Below are 9,940 nucleotides of genomic sequence, written 5' to 3'. Positions count from 1 at the left end.
AATATAATTATTTACACTGATATAAGGGGGTCTCATTGGGGGGGGGGGGGGGGGGGGTTCTGATCCCGGATCACGCTTACTGTTTTGTCAGATTCATGCATCCCGCTTATACTATATACCTAAGCAATTCTCATTGTAATTTCCCGTGTCCCGCTAGACCTTAATTCCCGTTTTCACGGAACAATAATTTGACTTTCCCGTGTCACGCTTACGAAAAATCGGCAATCCCGCGTCAGGCTTAGACCCCAATGAGACCCACATTAAATAACAACGAACAACTTTTAAAATATAAATGATACAAATGTACACTTTAACTTTCATACCTAAAACAATTATCATCATTTATGCAAAGACAAACAAACAATATCTTTTCCATTAAATAGGTGCATGATAATGAAAAGAATTTTTGTTTTCCCTTTTAAACAATGTAAAATCATGTTTTGAAAATAATACATACAATTCAATGGTGAATACAAAGTACAAAAATAAATTTAAAGCATAATGTTTGCACTCTTTATATGAAATAAAACATTTCTATATTTATCAAACTCATTGAAAAAAATGTAATTTTACTGAAATCTTCTCTTTTTTTTCATTCCTTAAGGTAAAAATGTTCATTTATAGCAATAAACATTTTGGATTTCCAATCTGATCTCGTTTCACCTGAAGTATCCTTATCATACAAAGACATCAACCACTTTGAAAAGATTTGTCTAACTTTTAAATGTCTTAATTATTGATGGTTATTAAATAATGTAATTCAAAAAGGACCATGACCCTGAACTAAGATACATTTTATCCAGACCACAAAATGTTTTACAATAACTAACATATAAGTGGTACAAATGTTTGTTATTTCTTTGTGCTTTCAAGCTCAGAAAATGTAATAGATAAAAATACAAATTGTAATCATTATTACACAATGTAATTTTCAACACACTTTTGTAATTGTCAACACACATTGTAATTATAAGTACACATTGTAATTATCACCAAACATTGTCATTATCACCAATCATACTGATGTCTGTCTGTAGTTCTTTGTCTCTATTATCTTTTTCCCACACATTGCACAAATACCTACAAAAAAACAGAAACTGGATTCATATATTGAATACTGAATATTTTTGCCATGATGTTTGTTGTCAGTTTATGAGTTTGAATGTTCTTTTGCATAAACTTTTTTACATTTTAAATGACAATATGGACATGTTGTTTCAGTTTACTCCATCAGTGAAGCATTATAAATTGTTATTTTAAAATAAATGCAGGTACATGGGAAACCATGCCATGCTCCCACCATCATGTGTCCTTGTTTGGTGAACCGTGAAAATATAAACATGTACACAAAGTTTCAAGCTGATGTGACCACAAATTCATTGAAAATAACCTTAACCAAAACCTGATACTGGATGGATTAAAGGAAAGAAGGACAAACACACTAAAAAATTATTACTACTTGCTTGGATACAATTATCTATTATGTTTTTTGGTATAACAAAATAAAGCAGAAACTTACCTTTCTTGTAAGCACATCCTAAAAACAAAAGATGATAAATGCTATTAATATTATTCAAAGAAACAATGTAAAGCAAAACTTTCAAAGATAAACCTTATTCTATAATGGTTATATGAGATTATAGTTATTTTGATATTCCATATGAAACAGGGAAAAAGAAATTTCATAAACTAAGTTACTGTTGCCGCAATTATTTCTGTTTGATTTAACCCAATTTGATATCAATCTTTAAGATTATTAGGTGTTTAACTTTTTCCAATATTTAATTTGTGGTGATCTATTTTATTACAGTTGTGTTACAAATCACAAAAAAAAATTGGTATGGAAATCAAAATTGCTTTGTTTGAATCACTTTTGATCTAAGAAAAGGTCATGTTAATATAACTGACTCCCTAGAAAAAATAGATTTTGTCTTCATAAGTTATCTATTTCTCTGAACAAGGTTTCGTTACTTATAAAACACTGAAGAGTGAAATATTGACTCACCTTGGCAATAATGAGATCCTTTCTGATGAACTGAAGATCTACATATTTTACACTTTGCAAATCCTTCATATGGAGCAAATCTGAAAAAATAATACATTTAACTTAGTTATTCATAAACCTAGAAAAAATCAGAATAATTTAAAAAAAGACTTCAAACAACTTATCTGTTAACCAAATTATGCAGTGTTATCCTAGCACATACCTGCAAACCCTCCCGTTTTGATGAGCTCTGTTGCTATTACTACTATAGCTCTTGAAAAAAGAACTACATGACTGTATAACAGATATTAAATTCAAAATTGTTAAAACCACATTGGTTGTCACTTTCTTAAATATAAAACTGACTAGTTACAAGACAATTGGTGAATAAATATACATTTAGGAGATAACTGTATTGTATTTTAAGCTCCAATGGCATCACTTGGGGATTTGATGGTCACAAATTAAGTTTACTGGCGACGCGTTAGCGGAGACAGTTAACTGGTATTTGCGACCATCAAATCCCCAATTGATGCCGTTGGAGCTTAAAATACAATATTGTTATCTCCATTCTAATGAAACTGACAGAAAACCATGTTAAAACATTTAATAAAAATCTGTCAAATGCTGTCTGCGCTTGCGCGTACGTTCCATAGCATCGATGCCATGTAAAAAAGTAACAATATCCAATCAAAATGAACGTTACAAACGTTGTTGCATTAGAATTCAAAATGAATTGGTTAGGGGCATTAGCACCTTACCCCTAGTAAAATAACAAATACATAATTTGAATCTTTTAGGATTTGGTTAAATGTGCAAATAATAACTTATAGTCATATTACTTTGGACAACACCACTGACACATGTACATCTCTGACATATCTGAGCACAAAACTATAAGTGATATATTATACAAATTATCAATCATTTAAGAAGAAAACAAAAATTAAACCGCTGTTATTTCAATTTGTATAAATCATTATCATTTACCTGTTTTTCTTTGCTGTTAGAGCTTTGTTTTCTCCAATCTTTCTTCCTCCACCCTCTGAAAACAGTGAATACAAAAATAAGAAACATTAGTCAATACTGTAATCCCAATTGAATTACATGTGTACATGTACTTTGGTGATGCAGTAAGAGATTAAGAATCATTTTCATATGACAGTGTGGACAAGACCATTTATTTGCAAACTCAGGTTATCAATTGACTGCCAGACTGGGTCAAATTGGTGAATGTTCATTTGTAATGCCCACTTGTCATAACATACATGTTATAGACATTTAAACTGTGGGGTTGCCAACTGCATGTACTTTACTCTTTCCTTCTATTTAAATCCACAATGAAAGGCCTCTGACATACTAAATGAGCATAAAATTAATGTTATCAATAGCCAATGACAATTAATTTAAGGTAAATGATTCAGTATTACCACCAACATGAGTATTGCAGTTGTTCACGCTGTTATGAACATGATTCTATTTACTTTTACTTTATGATTATGATTAAAAATACCAGTCATGACAGTGATCTAATAATAATATGATGTAGCGCCGACCGTTTATTAAGTTTACCAATTTCAAAGCAATGAATGAAAAACTGGTGTAAAATATATTCCGTTTATTATAACAGAAATAAATGTGAAATGTATTGCAATTTACAATAAATAGTATTTAAATAGTCTCTATGTGTTTAATTACCTATAAAATAACTAATCTGTGAAGTTATATATATTCTGAAGTTCGTTTCTGAAAGCAGCTGATCGTTGGCAATCAAAATTTGAAACTGACTATAGTCGACATAGTTTACAAAGTGAACACACAAAAATAGATATTCCCTACTTCCGGTTAACGGTTACAATGTAAACATGTGTAGCAAAAGACTACAATTATGAAATTTTATCGTTATAAATGAATGTGTAACAGGTAATTCCATACAACTTTAACATATATAAATGATTTGTTATGCAGTTCCTATGAAAATTACTCCGCATAACATCTGAGTCGCGAATGACAACCTAAAATGTGCTACGAACTCCCGCTAAAATCATTACCAAAATATTGCGGGAATTATGAAATATAAAAATGAACTGCACAAACTATTTGCATTAAACAACGTAATAACTTCTATCACGAAAGATTAAGTTAATTAGCTTCGGCACAACACTGCCTCCCGTCAAATAAAGAATTCTGTCCGCAGAATTAAAAATGAACAATTTAATATTTATCAAGCTTTTTGAAAAAGTTATTCATGAATTCAATCAATATTAGCACTAACCAAAAAGAAATCATCAAAATGAAAAATTTAATTAATTAAGTTCTTCCTTAAAATGTTTAGGAAACATTTCTTATCCATACAAATATACAAATATATACATGAGCAATAAAACAATATTCAATTTTTAAAAACAATGTTTATGGAAATAAAATGTTTATCTGAAGTTTTCTTTTCATTGGAAGTGTCACTACACTCTTAATTTTCTTTGTACAAATGTTTTCATTTTCTAATTTCTTTTCAACTGACTTCAACTCTTTCTTTAGCTCTTCTTTTCTCTTTTCCAGTCTTTGTATAAAATTTCCAAATCTCAGGCATTCAAATTTGTGTCTTTCCTCCAATTCTTTTATTTCCTTCTTGTGGGTTTCTTCCATGCTTCTGTTATCTTCCCTGTGTTTTTTCTCCCTTTCTTTTAACATGTTTAATTTGTTTTTAAGTTCCTCAATTTGTTCATCCCTTTCATCTACCTCTACTTCTATAATGGCAACTTCTTCCTCGCTGATGGTGATTTCCTCATCATAATCTGGAATGAATTCTTCCTCAAATTTCTCTTTAATTTCGGATTTTAGTGTTGAAGGTGTAATTAAGGGTGTTTTTTTAATAAAAAAATGTCACTACCAATCTTTACATTATATGGGTTTGTAGACTTAAGAAAGGTATGTACAGCAGAATCCTCTCTGAGAGGCTTTCCTGCCATGGCATTAGCATGATTTCTCCATTTTCCCTCAGTTAGTGCCTTAAAGTTGCAGATATTACATAGATAGGGTATTTGGTTATTTTGGAGTATGTCTAAACATAAAGTGTTGCACAGCTCCTTTCTTGTTTAAATGTACAAAATCACAAAGCCTACACTTCCATTCTTTAGTTCCTATGACGTCTGACATTCTATAAATAAAAAATTATCAAAAACTATAAATTTGTTTTAAAATTTACATATTTTTTTAAATATTCTACTGGTAACTTGCTTTTGCCCAAATTGGCATGTTTTCCTTACAGGGTTTTAGTCGATCATGGTGAACTACCTCAGTGCCGAATTCACCGCGAATCCCATATACAACGGGGCTGATAATTTTCGTTATTACAAAAGGACCAAGCCACGGAGAGCGAAACTTTTTATTTACGGTTTTGTCAAATTTATATACCAAGGCCCCTAACTCATATCTATTGTCAGTCAATCGTGTGTCATGGTCACGTTTTTGTCTTTCTGCATTGCTTTTTAGATTTTCCCTCGCAATCTCATAGACGTTTTGAAAATGGGATTTTATTGTTGAAATGTAATCTTCGTTGCTCTGAGTTCTGTTTTCATGACTTCTGAACATTAAGTTCAGAGGGATATTGACCTCTCTACCTAACATCATGTAGCTTGGTGAAAACCCTTTAGCCGGATGAGGGGTACTTCTGTAAGCAGCTAGCAGGAGATTAATGTATTCATCCCAATTTGTTACGTTCTTGTTAACAAAGGTCTTGATCATACCACCAAGAGTCTTGTTAAACCTTTCTATTAAACCATTTGATGACGGATGATATGCAGTTGTTCTGGTTTTGTTAATTTGAAATAAATTACAAACAGATTTGAATAGGTCACTTTCGAAGTTCTTTCCTTGGTCTGTATGTAGTTCTAGTGGTATGCCAAACCTAGCAATAAATTCCATCACTAGTTTCTGTGCTACCAGGTCAGCATGCTGATGTGGTATAGGGTAGGCTTCCATCCATCTGGTAAAACAATCGCCTATAACCAGTATAAATTTATTCTTCTTCTTGGTTAATGTCAGTGGACCAATGATGTCTATGCCAATTCTGTCTAATGGGTATCCCACTCTATAGTCCATCAAAGGTGCTTTTGGTTTTTTCCCCGTTCCTTTTATTTTGTTGCATATGGAACAATTCTGTATATGTTCTGTTATATCCTGACTCATCTTGTACCAGGTAAAAACTGTCTTCATTTTCTCTATGGTTTTCTTAAATCCCATGTGTCCAGAATAAGGGGTGTTATGGCTCAAAATCAATATATCCTTCTTTAATATTTTTGGAACAATCCACTGTAAAAGAGGGACGAAAGATACCAAAGGGACAGTCAAACTCATAAATCTAAAACAAACTGACAACGCCATGGCTAAAAATGAAAAAGACAAACAGAAAAACAATAGTACACATGACACAACATAGACAACTAAAGAATAAACAACACGAACCCCACCAAAAACTAGGGGTGATCTCAGGTGCTCCGGAAGGGTAAGCAGATCCTGCTCCACATGTGGCACCCGTCGTGTTGCTTATGTGATTACAAATCCGGTAAATAGTCTAATTCGGTAGGTCATATTCATTAAAGGGAAGGGGATTGTAATTACGACGTAAGGAACATATCCGATATCATTTGTGAAACGGTTATTCCATAACGGTCAACCAACTCGTGATGGCGTCCGTAAAATTTACGAAGGGATGATTTCAACTTCACCATTTGGAACTCTTGGTTTAATAGCTTCCTTGTGAGCAGTAACCCTCTATCAAGAAAATCATGATAGGAAATGCAAGCACGGAAATATCGTATCAATTGGGAGATATATACCCCGTATGCAGGTGCTGCTGGAATGTTGCTACTTAGAAATGGAAAGTTTACAATTGAAAATCTGAAATCATCTCTTTTGTCGTAAAGTTTTGTTTTCAACCGACCCTCATTGTCAATTTCTAGATGTAAGTCAAGATATGTAAATGATTTAATTTACTCTTGGCATTTATCCATTTCTGATAAACAATACCATCTATCAATTCAATATTTTCCCAGTGTAACCAATATCTCCTTATGGCTGGGCTTAAACTAGCACACAATTCTCTTTCTGGTATTTTTCCTTCTTTTTTCCATTGGTGTAAGTATTTTAGATCTTGGTCTTCTTTTTGGAACGCCTGCATTTCTTTAACTGATAATTTGGCCAACCAATCTGGCTGTTCTTGAGACCTTGTTATCACAGCTCTTATTGTGACTTTATAATTCAGTTCCTTTACATCATCTACTTCAGTCTTGAAACTTTTCCATTGCTCATTTATCTGTTCACAGGCTTTACAAGTCTCTTCGGAACTGTTTGTAGACTGATTTCATACTGGAACATCATGTTCTTGTCTAGATAATGCATCAGCATTTTGGTGTTTTAAGTCTGGACGATGTTGTATCTCAAAATGATACTGTGAAAGGGTTTCAATCCATCTGGCTAGTTGCCCTTGTGGATCTTTGAATCCAAATAACCATTTCAGAGACCAATGGTCCGTTCTGACGATAAACTTTCTGCCAAGTAAATAGTGTCTGAATTGGTTGATAAATGTTACCATGGCTAAGAGTTCTCTTCTTGTGACGCTGTATCTTTGTTGAGTCATATCTAATTTCTTTGAGGCATATGCGATCACTTTTTCCTTCCCGTCTTGTACTTGGTGAAGCACTGCGCCAATACCAATGTTGAAGGCATCTGTGTCAAGGACAAATTTTCCATCTGGATGTGGGTATGCTAATACTGGACTGGTACAAAGGGCTGTTTTCAAATTATCATAACTTTTCTGAGCAGTTTCTGTCCATTCAAAAGTGACATCTTTTCTAGTCAAATGACTTAATGGAGCAGCTATCTCACTGAAACCTTTAATAAATTGCCTGTAATAGTTGCAAAGGCCCAGGAACTTCTGTACTTCTTTCATTGATGTTGGTACCTTCAAGTTCTTAACACTCTCAATAAGCTTAGGGTTTGGTTTTATGCCATCTTTTCCTACAATATGTCCAAGATACAGTGTCTCGCTCTTCATCAGGTTACATTTGGATGGTTTTAGTTTTAAATAAAGGCAACAGTAGTATACCGCTGTTCAAACTCATAAATCCATGGACAAAAAAACAAAATCGGGGTAACAAACTAAAACTGTAGGTCTCAAGAAACTAAACCTGTTACCATGGCTAAGAGTTCTCTTTTTGTGACGCTGTATCTTTGTTGAGTCATATCTAATTTCTTTGAGGCATATGCGATCACTTTTTCCTTCCCGTCTTGTACTTGGTGAAGCACTGCGCCAATACCAATGTTGGAGGCATCTGTGTCAAGGACAAATTTTCCATCTGGATGTGGGTATGCTAATACTGGACTGGTACAAAGGGCTGTTTTCAAATTATCATAACTTTTCTGAGCAGTTTCTGTCCATTCAAAAGTGACATCTTTTCTAGTCAAATGACTTAATGGAGCAGCTATCTCACTGAAACCTTTAATAAATTGCCTGTTATAGTTGCAAAGGCCCAGGAACTTCTGTACTTCTTTCATTGATGTTGGTACCTTCAAGTTCTTAACACTCTCAATAAGCTTAGGGTTTGGTTTTATGCCATCTTTTCCTACAATATGTCCAATATACAGTGTCTCGCTCTTCATCAGGTTACATTTGGATGGTTTTAGTTTTAAATAAAGGCAACAGTAGTATACCGCTGTTCAAACTCATAAATCCATGGACAAAAAAACAAAATCGGGGTAACAAACTAAAACTGTAGGTCTCAAGAAACTAAACCTGTTACCATGGCTAAGAGTTCTCTTTTTGTGACGCTGTATCTTTGTTGAGTCATATCTAATTTCTTTGAGGCATATGCGATCACTTTTTCCTTCCCGTCTTGTACTTGGTGAAGCACTGCGCCAATACCAATGTTGGAGGCATCTGTGTCAAGGACAAATTTTCCATCTGGATGTGGGTATGCTAATACTGGACTGGTACAAAGGGCTGTTTTCAAATTATCATAACTTTTCTGAGCAGTTTCTGTCCATTCAAAAGTGACATCTTTTCTAGTCAAATGACTTAATGGAGCAGCTATCTCACTGAAACCTTTAATAAATTGCCTGTAATAGTTGCAAAGGCCCAGGAACTTCTGTACTTCTTTCATTGATGTTGGTACCCTCCAGTTCTTAACACTCTCAATAAGCTTAGAGTTTGGTTTTATGCCATCTTTTCCTACAATATGTCCAAGATACAGTGTCTCACTCTTCATCAGGTTACATTTGGATGGTTTTAGTTTCAAACCAGCCTTGATGAGTCGTTGCAATACCTCGTCTAGTCTGGATAAATGCTCTTCATAATCTGAAATGAAGATGATAATATCGTCAAGATATATTAAAAGGGTCTTCCACTGTAATCCTCTGAAGATAAGCTCCATACATCTCTGGAACGTGCTTGGTTCGTTACACAAACCAAATGGCATTTTACAGTATTCGTACAATCCATATTTTGTGATAAACGCTGTTTTTGGCTGATCTTTTTCTTCCAACTGTAACTGCCAATAACCACTCTGAAGATCAAGGCAACTAAATAGAGATGCAGAGGCCAGACAATCCAGACACATATCTATCCTAGGCAACGGATAGGCACCCTTAATGGTCAAATCATTAAGTTTCCTGAAATCTAAGCACCACCTAACAGTGTTGTCTTTCTTCCGAACAAGTACGACATTGGAAGCCAATGCTGATTTAGATGGCTGGATTATCCCCTGTTTCAATTGTTCATCTAGGTTCTTCTTATCTTCATTATCAAATGCTGCTGGTGTTCTTCTTAGTGGTTGTCTAATAGGAGCAGCCCCAGCTGTATCAATTCTATGTTTGACTAGGGAACATGTTCCCAAATCTGTTTTTGAAGAGGCAAAAGCCATACTGTTCTTCTGTAAAACTTCAGCTAGTTTTTCTTTT

Source organism: Mytilus edulis, chromosome 3 (assembly GCF_963676685.1).
Source record: "Mytilus edulis chromosome 3, xbMytEdul2.2, whole genome shotgun sequence".
Classification (NCBI taxonomy): Eukaryota; Metazoa; Mollusca; class Bivalvia; order Mytilida; family Mytilidae; genus Mytilus; species Mytilus edulis.
This window is presented reverse-complemented; position numbering follows the sequence as displayed.